Genomic DNA, 12,674 nt, shown 5'->3' with positions numbered 1-12,674 from the left:
TGGGTTCGGAAACCGACTTCCTATGATCATATATGGCAAATGGAAGGTGGAGCTCGCTCGCCACCTTTGGGATTTTTGGAGTATGACACTTGGTATTTGCCATGTTCCACTTGCAATATGTTTTTGATGAACTGCCGTCCATTTGAGTGGTATTTGCGATTGTGTACTTGGTTCGCCCAATGCCAATAAGATGCCATTCATTTTTGTCCATTTCATGGGGGTCTTCCCTTACCTTGAAAAGCCAATGTAATTTATTTTGATCAGGATATTGTTTTTATTTGTTGGCTTTATGTAGGCTATTTTTACATAGTTGGCAATGGCAATTGAAGTTGCTTTTAGATTTGTAGCATTTTCATTTATATATAATTGTTATTAACCACGACAATGATTGAGATCAAGACTTTATTATATAATAAATGTTCTACAAAAATGTGCATAAGAAAATAATAACTGGCACACAGATCGGTAGAAATGGTAAGATAAATTGGCACTCCAAATGGAAAAGGTTGCCGATCCCTGGTTTAGCCTATTACCGGCAACTTTGGGAGAGTAATGGCAGAATCTGCGAAGGCCAGCAGCAGGTGGTGGTTCGGGAACAATTTTTTGGTTTGTTTAGTTAGGCGATCTTGATCTCTGTCTCCCTTGAGTCATTTGTGGGTCTTAATTATTTAATCACAGTGTGCTTAAAGCATCAGACAAGCTCAGTGGCTTACATATACAGTAGTTGATTTTTATTAAAACACATAGGCTATTTTTCCATATATAGACACATCCTATGATTTTAAAATTTCGACCACTCGAAAGAATGACTCGGGGGGGGGGGGGTCACAGCCTAGTCAGTATTCATAACAAAAAGTATCTACCTCAGCCACAAAGCATCCCCACCCCCACGTCCTCTTTCCCTCCCTGTCCCTTGGCGCTCTCTCAGGCAGAGTTGCATACTGACTACTGTTCTGTTCATGTTCTGTCTGTCTGACTGACTGTGTACTCAACCGTTCGTGCTTCACAGCATCCATTTCTACTGAGCCTCTCTGCTTTGACCCTCATGGCATTCCTCAGAAAGCCAAGGCTCCACCATCCCCTGATCCCTGAGCTAGTACCGCACATGACAGGGATTTAGCCTACTGGTCTTTCACTATTAGGCAGGCTAATATGGGGTTGAGTATTTAGGCAAATAGTTAAGCTACATATCTGAATATGTCCTAAATGTGTAGGCTTCAGAACATATTTCAAGTGACCTATTGATTTTTTCCTGCGCAAGCAAATTTGTAGGCTAGTTTATCATCTTTATGCTTTGTTTTCTTCATGTAAACTGACAGATATTATGGTGGTCATGTTGAATCATTTTTATGGGATGGAGAGGCAGCAAGCACATTATCTGTGTTAGCATGCACATTGTGTTTTCATCTTGACATTGGCCCTCGCTGCTGGCCATTGCAAAGAGTGTAGGCTAGCCTAAATTATATCCTTTTGCAGGGGGGCAACAAACATGTAGTGTATTATAGCACAGCACAGAGTAGCCTACCACTCCCAACTAGAGGTTGACCGAGTATGATTTTTCACGCCAATACCGATTGGAGGACCAAAAAAAAGCAATTCCAATTTAAAAAAAATCGGCCAATTTTGATAAAATAAATAAATATATATTTGTAATAATGACAATTACAACAATACTGAACAAACACTTATTTTAACTTAATATAATACATAAATGAAATCTATTTAGTCTCAAATAAATAATTAAACTTGCTCGATTTGGTTTAAATAATGCAAAAACACAGTGTTGAAAAAGAAAGTAAAAGTGCAATATGTGCCATGTAAAAAAGCTAATGTTTAAGTTCCTTGCTCAGAACATATGAAAGCTGGTGGTTCAATATTCCTAGTTCTTCAATATTCCCAGTTAAGAAGTTTTAGGTTGTAATTATTATAGGAATTATGACGCGTCCACTGTTTCTCTCTATACCATTTGTATTTCATATACCTTTAACTATTGGATGTTCTAATAGGCACTTTAGTATTGCCAGCCTAATCTCAGGAGTTGATAGGCTTGAAGTCATAAACAGCACGTTAGCATTGATAAGAGCTGCTGGCAAACTGAGTAAAGTTTGAATGAATGCCTTACTAGCCTGCTGCTGCCTACCACCGCTCAGACTGCTCTATCAAATATCAAATCATAGAATTAACTATAATATAATAAACACAGAAATACGAGCCTTTGGTCATTAATAGTGTCAAAAACGTTTATTCTTTCAGTGAAATACGGAACCATTCCGTATTTTATCGAACGGTTGGCAACCCTAAGTCTAAATATTGCTGTTGCATTTCACAACCTTCAATGTTATGTCATAATTATGTAAAATTCTGGCAAATTAGTATGCAACAGCCAGGCGGCCCAAACTGTTGCATATACCCTGACTCTGCGTGCAATGAAGAGAAGAGAAGTGACACAATTTCCCTAGTTAATATTGCTTGCTAACATGATTTCTTTTAACCAAATATGCAGGTTTAAAAAATATATACTTCTGTTTATTGATTGTAAGAAATGCATTGATGTTTATAGTTAGGTACATTCGTGCAACGATTGTGCTTTTGATAAATCACCCATTTGGTGAAGTAGGCTGTGATTCAATGATAAATTAACAGGCACCGCATTGATTATATGCAATGCAGGACAAGATAGTTAACCTAGTAATATCATCAACCATGTGTAGTTAACTAGTGATAATGTTTAGATTGATTGTTTTTTATAAGATAAGTTTAATGCTAGCTAGCAACTTACCTTGGCTCCTCGCTGCACTCGTATAACAAGTGGTCAGCCTGCCACGCAGTTTCCTCATGGAATGCAATGTAATCGGCCCTAATTAAATCGGTCTACCTCTACTCTCAACTTCATATCCATTGTTGTGGGAATAGTGGGATAAATATAATCTAACCACAGTGACCCCAAACATCATTGACCTGGCATTGATCTCGAGGCCATATGTTAGAGATATAGTTTTGGACCCAGAACACAACACTGCAGTCTTTTCTCTCTCTGTCTCAAACAAAGGCATGGTGTCCGTGCCAGTCATGACCGTAACAAACCATATTCTTCACTGTTCAGCATTCCTCACAGCTAACACGTTTTTGTGAGAAACACTAGAATCAACAGCTGTTGTTGTCTTGACTGTGCCAGCCTGGGTGTGTGTTTGGTCAAGCCAAAAAGGGGAAGAGTTTATCGGTGAGAGACTGGGAAGTGTTTAATCTTAATGTGATCAACAGGGGAATTCAAATTGGTTAATTACACATCAGGGATGGAATGTGTTGACGTTGTCATAATGTGTTGCTTCGAGTTGGTAAACTACACACAGTCAGGGTTTTATTCTAAATGGTTAGCTATTGATGTTATGCAATATGCATCACAACAGTGTCCAGCTTAAAAATGATAAGGCCTGGGCCAAATGCATCTGTTTATGACCACTTGCTTCTCTTCGCTGGTCTCTGTTATAAACCTGTTATGAGTGCATCATGCTTCACATACTGTCATTAGGCTACGTATTCTGTCAAGCTAAGTCATGTTTATGACTTATGCAGGCAGTATGATGGAACATTCAAATAAAGGGCTCCTGCTAAAATCATCCAAGCCTAATGCCTTTCACTCGTTTTGTCATGACAATCTAGTCACACTGACACGTACCCAAATCATTTTACCACCCCAACCTCCCAACGAACACACTGACACAGACTCCAATCTCAATATTCATAAACCTGTTGTGTGTAGCTGTGTACCAGGCTCTCTAGATCAAATGATTCAGACAGAGCTTAAGGGTCCCAGCAGCTATTCACTGTGAAGTGTGAAGAGTGGGTATACAGACAGGTGAACTAACGGATATGACATGTCAAACAGAACAAGTGAACACGGTAGCCTATATTTACTCGTTACTATATGCATTCCATGCTACAGCCCCGATGCTAATATATTACATTGAAGAATGATCAATGCAAACTTACACTGGCTCTTAACTTCCCACTTGCCTTATGACACAGTGTCTCAGCCTAAAAACACAGACAAAACAGACAAACACCACAATAATATCTCAGAGGAGCCATAACATTGCCATGTTCCCAGTGGACTGGCAAGTCCAAGTGTTCTTGATTGTTAGTGGGCAATTACTCGAATTATGTCACATCTCATAACCCCATACAATAACGATGCTGACTCTGCAATCCCCCCAGCGCTCGAGCCACCCGAACCATCATCATGACAAAATGTTAAAACCTCAAAGAGCGACATTGAGGTTTAGGAGCATCGTTTCATTGTGACCTGCTGCTTCAGGCTGATGCACAACGCAAAGATGCAACGTTCGATCACCAGTTTAGCTAAATGACAGCCACCTGTATGGTGCAATGTGAGCCTAAAAACAACCCGAGTAGGCTACGTACGAACGTTGGCTCGTGATTGCATGGCTGTTGAAACACGACGTCGCACACTTCAACATTTTCACTCAGACTGACCTTATCATATTTTTGTCGTAAAAATGTAAGTGACGAGCCCGACATCAGTCAAACAGCCATGTTGATGTATAGCCTACGTTGGTGGATAATTCTGGGAAAATAACGACTGGACATAAGAATGTATGTCCACGTCAGTCAGTGCGGAAGATATGATCGTAGCAGGTAAACCATAGGTAAAACACTTACCTTGATACCCAGCGGAAGAAAACAAAAGATGCTGCGGTATCTTTCCGTTAGACGGAATGTGTGGGGATGGCCTCAAAGCTTCAAGGGAAACGCCAAACAAGCTCATTCAATGCAATCTACAAGCGACTGTACAGTCTGTATCCCTGCGCCATGGAAGGGGGGGGGGTTGCTAGGACAATACTCCGAGTTATCTTGCATATAAATCATCTAAGAGTGATTAACTCTTATTCCTACATTATTTCGTGTTAATATCTATGGATTGTTAACGATACATGATTGTGTTTGAGATTTGAGAGTATGCTTTATTCTCAGTCGATCTGTGCACCCCTACCATTGCATATGATGTGTTCCATTTTCTCTTAAAAGATACACCTCTTTTTTTATGAACGCAAGGCACAGTTAGATACATAGAAATAGAATGAATAGAACGGCCTTGGAACCTCTAACCCTGAGCTTTCGCTATGCCCCGCTTCATGATATTGGGCAACCAATCGCAGCGCTCCAATGGATCGAGTCCGACACCTCGGTCAAGCTCACGTTTACATCGTTTGAAAGCCAGTGAGGCCATTGGCAAGTTCCTTTTTTTTTAAATACATGTTTAAATGGCTAAATAATTGAACACTGAACCAGGAGTACTTGCTACTGTGACTCCTGAAATGCAGCCTGTTGATGGAATATTTTTCTAATATGAAATTAGACTTTTGTTATTGTTTGCTAGCTCAGTCTCACTAACCACTTAAAATAACTTGTTTTCTCATAATGTGTGTTAGCTAGCTAACTTAGCAATGTTATGATTACAACTCCCATCTGCTGTTGACATCAGCATACGATTGGAGAGCACTAGTTAGCTCTAAAAGTGGTTATAGCTTTGACTGCATGCTGACCAGTAGCGACCCTCAGGTAGGGCAGAGACCCATTTGTTTTGAGCCCCACCTGTTTAGCTAAAAAATAAAAATGTATTGCCTGTTTTGCATGTTATTTTGGCATTAATACGTGTCACATATCAGTTTGCAAACAATGTATATACATATATAAATAATTGAGTTAATAAAGCCGCATACAAACTTGGACTCTTTTTTGCTTTCTTTATTAATGTAGCTCTAAAATGCAGGTGTTTCAGCCTAGCTCAGTGCTTTCTGTGGTGGTGAGGCAGCTGTTGGAAAACACGAAGTGTAAGGGTTGGTCATGTTTTTTAGTTGCGCCGTGATTGGCTCAGTGTTCTGTCACTCCCGGGACACAACATCACTGCAGTGAGCTCTACAGGTAGAGCTCGAAAATTCAAACCCCTTGGGTGCTGCCATAGAGTTACATTAGAAGTTCCCATCCAAGAAGGCTCAAGGTCATTTGCAACACATAAAATGACATCAAATCATGTTATATCTACAGTAGCTTTGATTGGACTGGTTAGAGTAACCAAAAGGTTGCTGGATCAAATCCCTGAGCTGAGAAGGTTAACACAGTTCCCGGGGGCACTGTGGATGTTGATTAAGGCAGCCCCCTGCACCTCTCTGATTCAGAGGGGTTGGGTTAAATGCGAAAGACACTGACTAAGACTGACTAGGTATCCCCTTTCGCTTTTAAAATCTTAGCTAGACAAGCAGTCCTCATCATGAATCAAGTCGACAATCCTTGTCATATGAAAATTAATAATGAATATTAATTATAGATAAAACGTGTCTGTGCTCATCGGCCATTAGACATAAACATTACACAACAAGTTGGAAATTTGCAAATTTAACAATGAGTGGTTCGGAAGGAATCAGTGGCTAACTGCAAGCATTGCAAAGCAACCACTAGCCTGCTATTCAGGTGAATGGGTGTTTGGTCCAAGTCTGGGTTTAAGGGTCTCTTTTCCAAGCTTAAAAAGGACAAACAAGGGCCTCCCAGGTGGCGCAGTGGTCTAAGGTGCTGCATTACTGTGCAAGCTGTGCCACCAGAGACTCTGGGTTCAAGCCCAAGCTCTGTCGCAGCCGGCATCAACCTAGCATCGTATGCACACTAGCGACTCCTGTGGTGGGCCGGGCGCAGTGCACGCTAAACAGGTCGCCAGGTGTATGGTGTTTCCTCCATGCACCTGGGTTGGATGTGTGCTGTGTTAAAGAAGCAGTTGGGTTGGGTTGTGGGAATTGGCTTCCTGGGAAAATGTTGTCGAAGGTTGCAACAGTAACTAAAGGGGTGGGGCTTAGCGAAGGGTCAACTCATGGGTAGCGTGGCGGAGATCTTTGTGGGCTATACTCAGCCTTGTCTCAGGATGGTAAGTTGGTGGTTGAAGATATCCCTCTCGTGGTGTGGGGGCTGTGCTTTGGCAAAGTGGGTGGGGTTATATCCTTCCTGTTTGGCTCTGTCCGGGGGTGTCCTATGATGTCTCCTGACCCCTCCTGTCTCAGCCTCCAGTATTTATGCTGCAGTAGTTTATATGCCAGGGGGCTAGGGTCAGTTTGTTATATCTGGAGTACTTCACCTGTCCTATTCGGTGTCCTGTGTGAATTTAAGTGTGCTCTCTCTAATTCTCTCTTTCTTTCTCTCTCTCGGAGGACCTGAGCCCTAGGACCATGCCTCAGGACTACCTGACATGATGACTCCTTGCTGTCCCCAGTCCACCTGGCCGTGCTGCTGCTCCAGTTTCAACTGTTCTGCCTTATTATTATTGGACCATGCTGGTCATTTATGAACATTTGAACATCTTGGTTTTGTTATAATCTCCACCCGGCACAGCCAGAAGAGGACTGGCCACCCCACATAGCCTGGTTCCTCTCTAGGTTTCTTCCTAGGTTTTGGCCTTTCTAGGGAGTTTTTCCTAGCCACCGTGCTTCTACACCTGCATTGCTTGCTGTTTGGGGTTTGAGGCTGGGTTTCTGTACAGCACTTTGAGATATCAGCTGAAGTACGAAGGGCTATATAAATACATTTGATTTGATTTGATTTGGGTACACTTGCTATGGCTGCCTGGTATTGTGATGCAATAATTTCCCATGGTAATGTAGAATGCTAATTCAAATTATGATAACTGATGTGAAATTGAATGTTTGTTTTTTCAACAATTTACAGCACATATTGGTTGGGTACACTTTCTGCTTTTACTTCCTGCTTTGCTCCGAAAGGTACACTTGCAAACGCTGCCAGTCCATCCATTATGCCATCATTGACTTGAATGGGGAGGCCCCATGCTGGCCTGGTATGCACATTAATCAGAGCATTAAAGTAACTGTCCAGTGTTTCCAGATTTCTATTAAATATGAGTGATTACAATTTAATTACAATGAGTGAAATGGTTTTCCTTCTAAAAATTATTAAGTACATTAAAAAGCTGTTTTTCTGTGTTTGAATGGTTGGGGTGTACCCTAAAAACAGAATGGTGTGGGGATATAATGGTCATTAAAAATATTAACGCAAGTCGACCTCTGATTGGCCAGCTCATCCTCATGAGGATGACATCATCCTCTATGTGGAGATAGCAAGCAGTCTGTTCGAGATAGGTGGGTTTTTTAAAAGTGTTTTTTCTCCATTTTATGCTTTGGCCACAAATACGACAATGGGACGAGTCAACAAAATTATTTGTGTATTGAGTTAACAGTATATTAACTTTTAAAAGTGTAGGCAGTTACTTTAATAGAGGAAGTAATATATATATATAGACACACATATATATACACACATATATATATATATATATATATATATATATATATATATATATTTGACACTATCATTTAATGGTTCAGTTAACCTTTTCCCTAACCATATCCCAGTGATCCTCAGGCATTGGCATATACATTGCTTTACACATGAATTGTTCTTTCCATCTCGTGCTAAATTGAATTCATTAGGGAGCATGATCCAATCTGTGCCTTGAATTGAAAGAAGTACCTTGTGACTTGCCTTTGTGTGGTGTGCATTTTAACAAGATATGATAATGTCAGTGTCAGTCGGTGCCATTTAAGATTAGTGGGGACAATTGTTTTTTTATGAGCATGGCCTTATTTCTATTACAGCAGAGGTGTCAAACTCATTCCACACAGGGCCAGGTTTCTGCAGGTTTTTGGTTTTTAGTTTCAATTAAGCCCTAGACAACCAGGTAAGAGGAGTTCCTTACTAATTAGTGACCTTAATTTATCAATCAAGTACAAGGGAGGAGAGAAAATCCACTGAAACTCGGCCCTTGGTGGAATGAGTTTGACAAGTATTATAGCAAACTGGATGACTGTCATTCCTATTCCATTCTCCCAGCTCTATGTAACATCGATAGGTTTAAGCTACTACATAATACTCTAATTTTCCCTATACCCATCACGAGGTTGCTACAACCTAGCCTACAAATTTAAGTTTATATCGTAGGTGCACTGTTCTAGAGACAAATTGGAGTAATCAAGGTGAAAGACAGTGACGCATTAAATACCACCTTGCACACTCTTGCCTGCGTCGAGTTGATCTGGGGTGTATTCATTAGTCCAAACAGCTGCAAAACTTTTTGATTAGCAACTAAAACAAGTTTATTTTGGACAAATTCAGGTAGGTCCATCCCCGTTTGGTTCCATTTAAGAAATATTATCCAACATATTCGGCAGAATGAATACACCCTTGATCACCCACACACACAGTTCCCTTTCATAGCAGCCATATATAGCATCATCATTTTGCTTGTTGTCTAATTCCTTCTCACATCTACGCGCTCTCCTCCTTTCACCACTTCCCTTCGTTTGTGGACTTTCAGTCCACAACAGCCGTCTGTGCCCAGGTGCAAAACCCTATCCAAGCCAAACCTTCATAACATAAACGCTAACCGCTAGCCTACATCGTTGTCACCATATTAGCTAACGTCATAGTCAACAAACTATAACTGACACGTTAGGAAACCCACAATCCAATCCATGTGCACATAGCCTTAGCCAGCTAGCTAACATAACTGGCATTTTTTAGTCAGGTTGTTGAGTATGCTAAATTAGCGGCATTAGCTAAGTAAGCTAATGGTAAACTAAGTGAATTTAAAAAATACAACAAAATATAGCTAACTCTCACTTTGCTGCATTTCTATAATTCTTTTAAATAAATAAAAAGCATATTTTAAAAACTGTTCAACTATTGTCTTTTTTTCTCTTTGAGTCAACAACTCACCACACTTTATGCATAGCAGTACTAGCTAGCTGTAGCTTATGCTTTCAGTACTATATTCATTCTCTGATCATTTGATTGGATGGACAACATGAGCTTTGATAGGTTGGAAGACGTCCTCCGGAAGTTGTCGTAATTACTGTGTAAGTCTATGGAATGGGTGAGAACCATAAGCGTCCTAGGTTTTGTATTGAAGTTAATGTACATGGAGGACAGAAAATAGCTGTCCCCTGGCTGTACCATGGTGCTACCCTAGATGGTGCTGTTGAGGCTACTGTAGACCTTCATTGCAAAACATGTGTTTTAATCAGCTATTTGGTGACGTGTGAATGAATATATATTTAGTATAGTTTTATCTCAAAAGTGAAATCCTCAAATTATATCACTGCGAATACAAGCAGACTCATTTGAAAACTATTAAGAGTCTAGTTTCCTTGTCATTTAGACATGCCAATCACAGATTGGTACTAATTACCTATTTTTGTTCTTGGGGGCCTCAGTAAACATCCCATCTGCCTTTTCACCAGCCTCTTTGATGTTAATTGCTGCAGGATTTATGGAGATGCAACAGGATTACAGCTCCTTTATTCCCCCTCTCACTAAAGGGATCTTCAGAAACACATGTCGCTAAGCTCTGTTCCACTGTCACACAAATAACCATATAGGACGCCCTACCCCGTGTGTCCCATGCCAGGCCTGCTGGAACCCTACCAGTGCCAGGCTTGTCCTACAATGGCATCAGCTCCCTCTGAGCTGAGGGGGATGGGTACCATGGGCACAGACACTCCAGGGGTTGCCATGACTGCATGGGGGGCGGGGGTATTGCTGGGAGACTGGCAGAGTGAGAAACAATGAAAATTGAAAATAATCTATTAAACAATGCTTGGACTGAAATCAACAAAAGGATCTTACTGGATTTTCAGACTCAATGAGCCGTTCCTTTGACAAGGATATCCTTAGATGCTTCTCTGATAGAGGACATCTCAGGACAGACATTGAGGCTTTTGGTATTGAATATCTAATATAATGGGAAAGGGTGTCAGATACTATTCTCTCATTCTGCATCTCAATTCACAACATATGCTGTATCTTATAGTGCACTACTTTTGACCAGAGTGACATTAGAGTATTGAATTATTTGGGCAACAAGATGTTATGTGAGATTTGATGTCCACCTGGAGAAATGGATCAACCGGAAGTGGGCCAACCACATCTGATGACTTACAGGTGCACGACAAAGAGTCGGGACATTTAAGGTGGTACCATAACACCACTGATTCTCCCACAAAACACAGCAAGAGAGCAAGGCATTGACAACAACTGCTTCTCTCAGACATACAGTATAATGTCCAAGGTTTGCACTCAAAAAATAATGAATCAATCATAAAGAGATCATAAATTGGATGTCAAAGGACCTTTACTACGTCAAGCATCAACAGTGTGCCTGGTATCACATCCCTTCAATACAACAACACCTCAGAGACCAGACAGTGAGATCACCCCCTGCTATGCTACTATCTCACCTCCCTCACATGTGACTGCTGGCATTACCAGGTCTGATCTAGGCTTTGTCACAAAGCACCCAGGGTGTTATTGTAATCATTGTGACCAGCTGCTGTGTGGGATAAAGAGGGGGTGGACGGGTACATGTGGGGGAGTGGAACCCTCAGAGGAAAAGTCAAAGATTGTGTGGAATTTAATCAGAACTGAGCCCCCACAAAACCACCCCGTTGGTCTCCTTGTCCTCCTTGTCAGGAGGAGGGTCTTGAAAATCAATCCCGCTGGCATGCTGCCATGCCTAGCCCATGACTGTGCAGTGATTAGAGAGAGAGAGATAGCGTGAGGGAGAGAATGTGAGGGATGGAGAGGGGTGGAGAGTTGGAGAAAGAGAGAGGGTGAGGTGTAGAGACAGAGGGAGCGAGGGAGAGAGGGAGAGAGAGAGAGAAATGGGTGGTGGGGGTTTCTCCAATTACATTGAATGAACTACAGGACAGAAATACAAACCCTCCAACCGAAAAAGGCCTGTTGTGTTGATGGTATCCTCAATGAAATGATAAAATATACAGACCACAAATTCCAATTGGCTATACTTAAACTCTTTAACATTATCTTTATATCTGGTATCTTCCCAAATATTTGAAACCAAGGACTGATAACTCCAAACCAAAAAAGTGTAGACAAATTTGACCCCAATAATATGTGGGATATGTGTCAACAGCAACCTTGGGGAACCTCTGCATTATAACAGCAGACTAGTACATTTCCTCAGTGAAAACAATGTACTGAGCAAATGTCAAATTGGCTTTTTACCAAAGTACTGTACGACAGACCACGTATTCATCCTGCACACCCTAATTGACAAACAAACAAACCAAAAAAAGGCAAAGTCTTCTCATGCTTTGTTGATTTCCAAAAAGCTTTGACTCAATTTGGCATGAGGGTCAGCGAAACAAATTGATGGAAAGTGGTGTTGAGGGAAAAACATAAGACATTATAAAATCCATGTACACAAACAACAAATGTGCGGTTAAAATTGGCAAAAAAAACATACACATTTCTTTCCGTGGGGTGAGACAGTGATACAGCTTAAGCCCCACCCTCTTCAACATATATCAACAAATTGGCAACGGCACTAGAACAGTCTGCAGCACCCATCCTCACCCTAATAGGATCTGAGGTCAAATCTACTGTTTGCTGATGATATGGTGCTTCTGTCCCCAACCAAGGAGGGCCTACAGCAGCACCTAGATCTTCTGTACAGATTCTGTCAGATGTGGGCCCTGACAGTAAATCTCAGTAAAACAAAAATAATGGTGTTGCAAAAAAGGTCCATTTGCCAGGACCACAAATACAAATTACATCTAGACACTGTTCCCCTAGAGCAG

General features: G+C 41.1%; 1 protein-coding gene across 3 annotated transcripts in view; it reads right to left on the bottom strand.

Moving 5' to 3' along the window:
• The window catches only part of LOC135515319 (protein FAM110B-like), a 45,520-nt gene extending 40,711 nt beyond the window's left edge, over positions 1-4,809 (bottom strand). For all 3 annotated transcript variants that reach the window (XM_064939009.1, XM_064939004.1, XM_064939015.1), the window contains exon 1: positions 4,681-4,809. The gene's annotated coding sequence lies outside the window, so the exon portion shown is untranslated. The remainder of the gene's footprint in view (positions 1-4,680) is intronic.
• Positions 4,810-12,674: the final 7,865 nt, after the last annotated feature.

This window comes from Oncorhynchus masou, chromosome 3 (genome assembly GCF_036934945.1).
Source record: "Oncorhynchus masou masou isolate Uvic2021 chromosome 3, UVic_Omas_1.1, whole genome shotgun sequence".
Classification (NCBI taxonomy): domain Eukaryota; kingdom Metazoa; phylum Chordata; class Actinopteri; order Salmoniformes; family Salmonidae; genus Oncorhynchus; species Oncorhynchus masou.
This window is presented reverse-complemented; position numbering and strand designations above follow the sequence as displayed.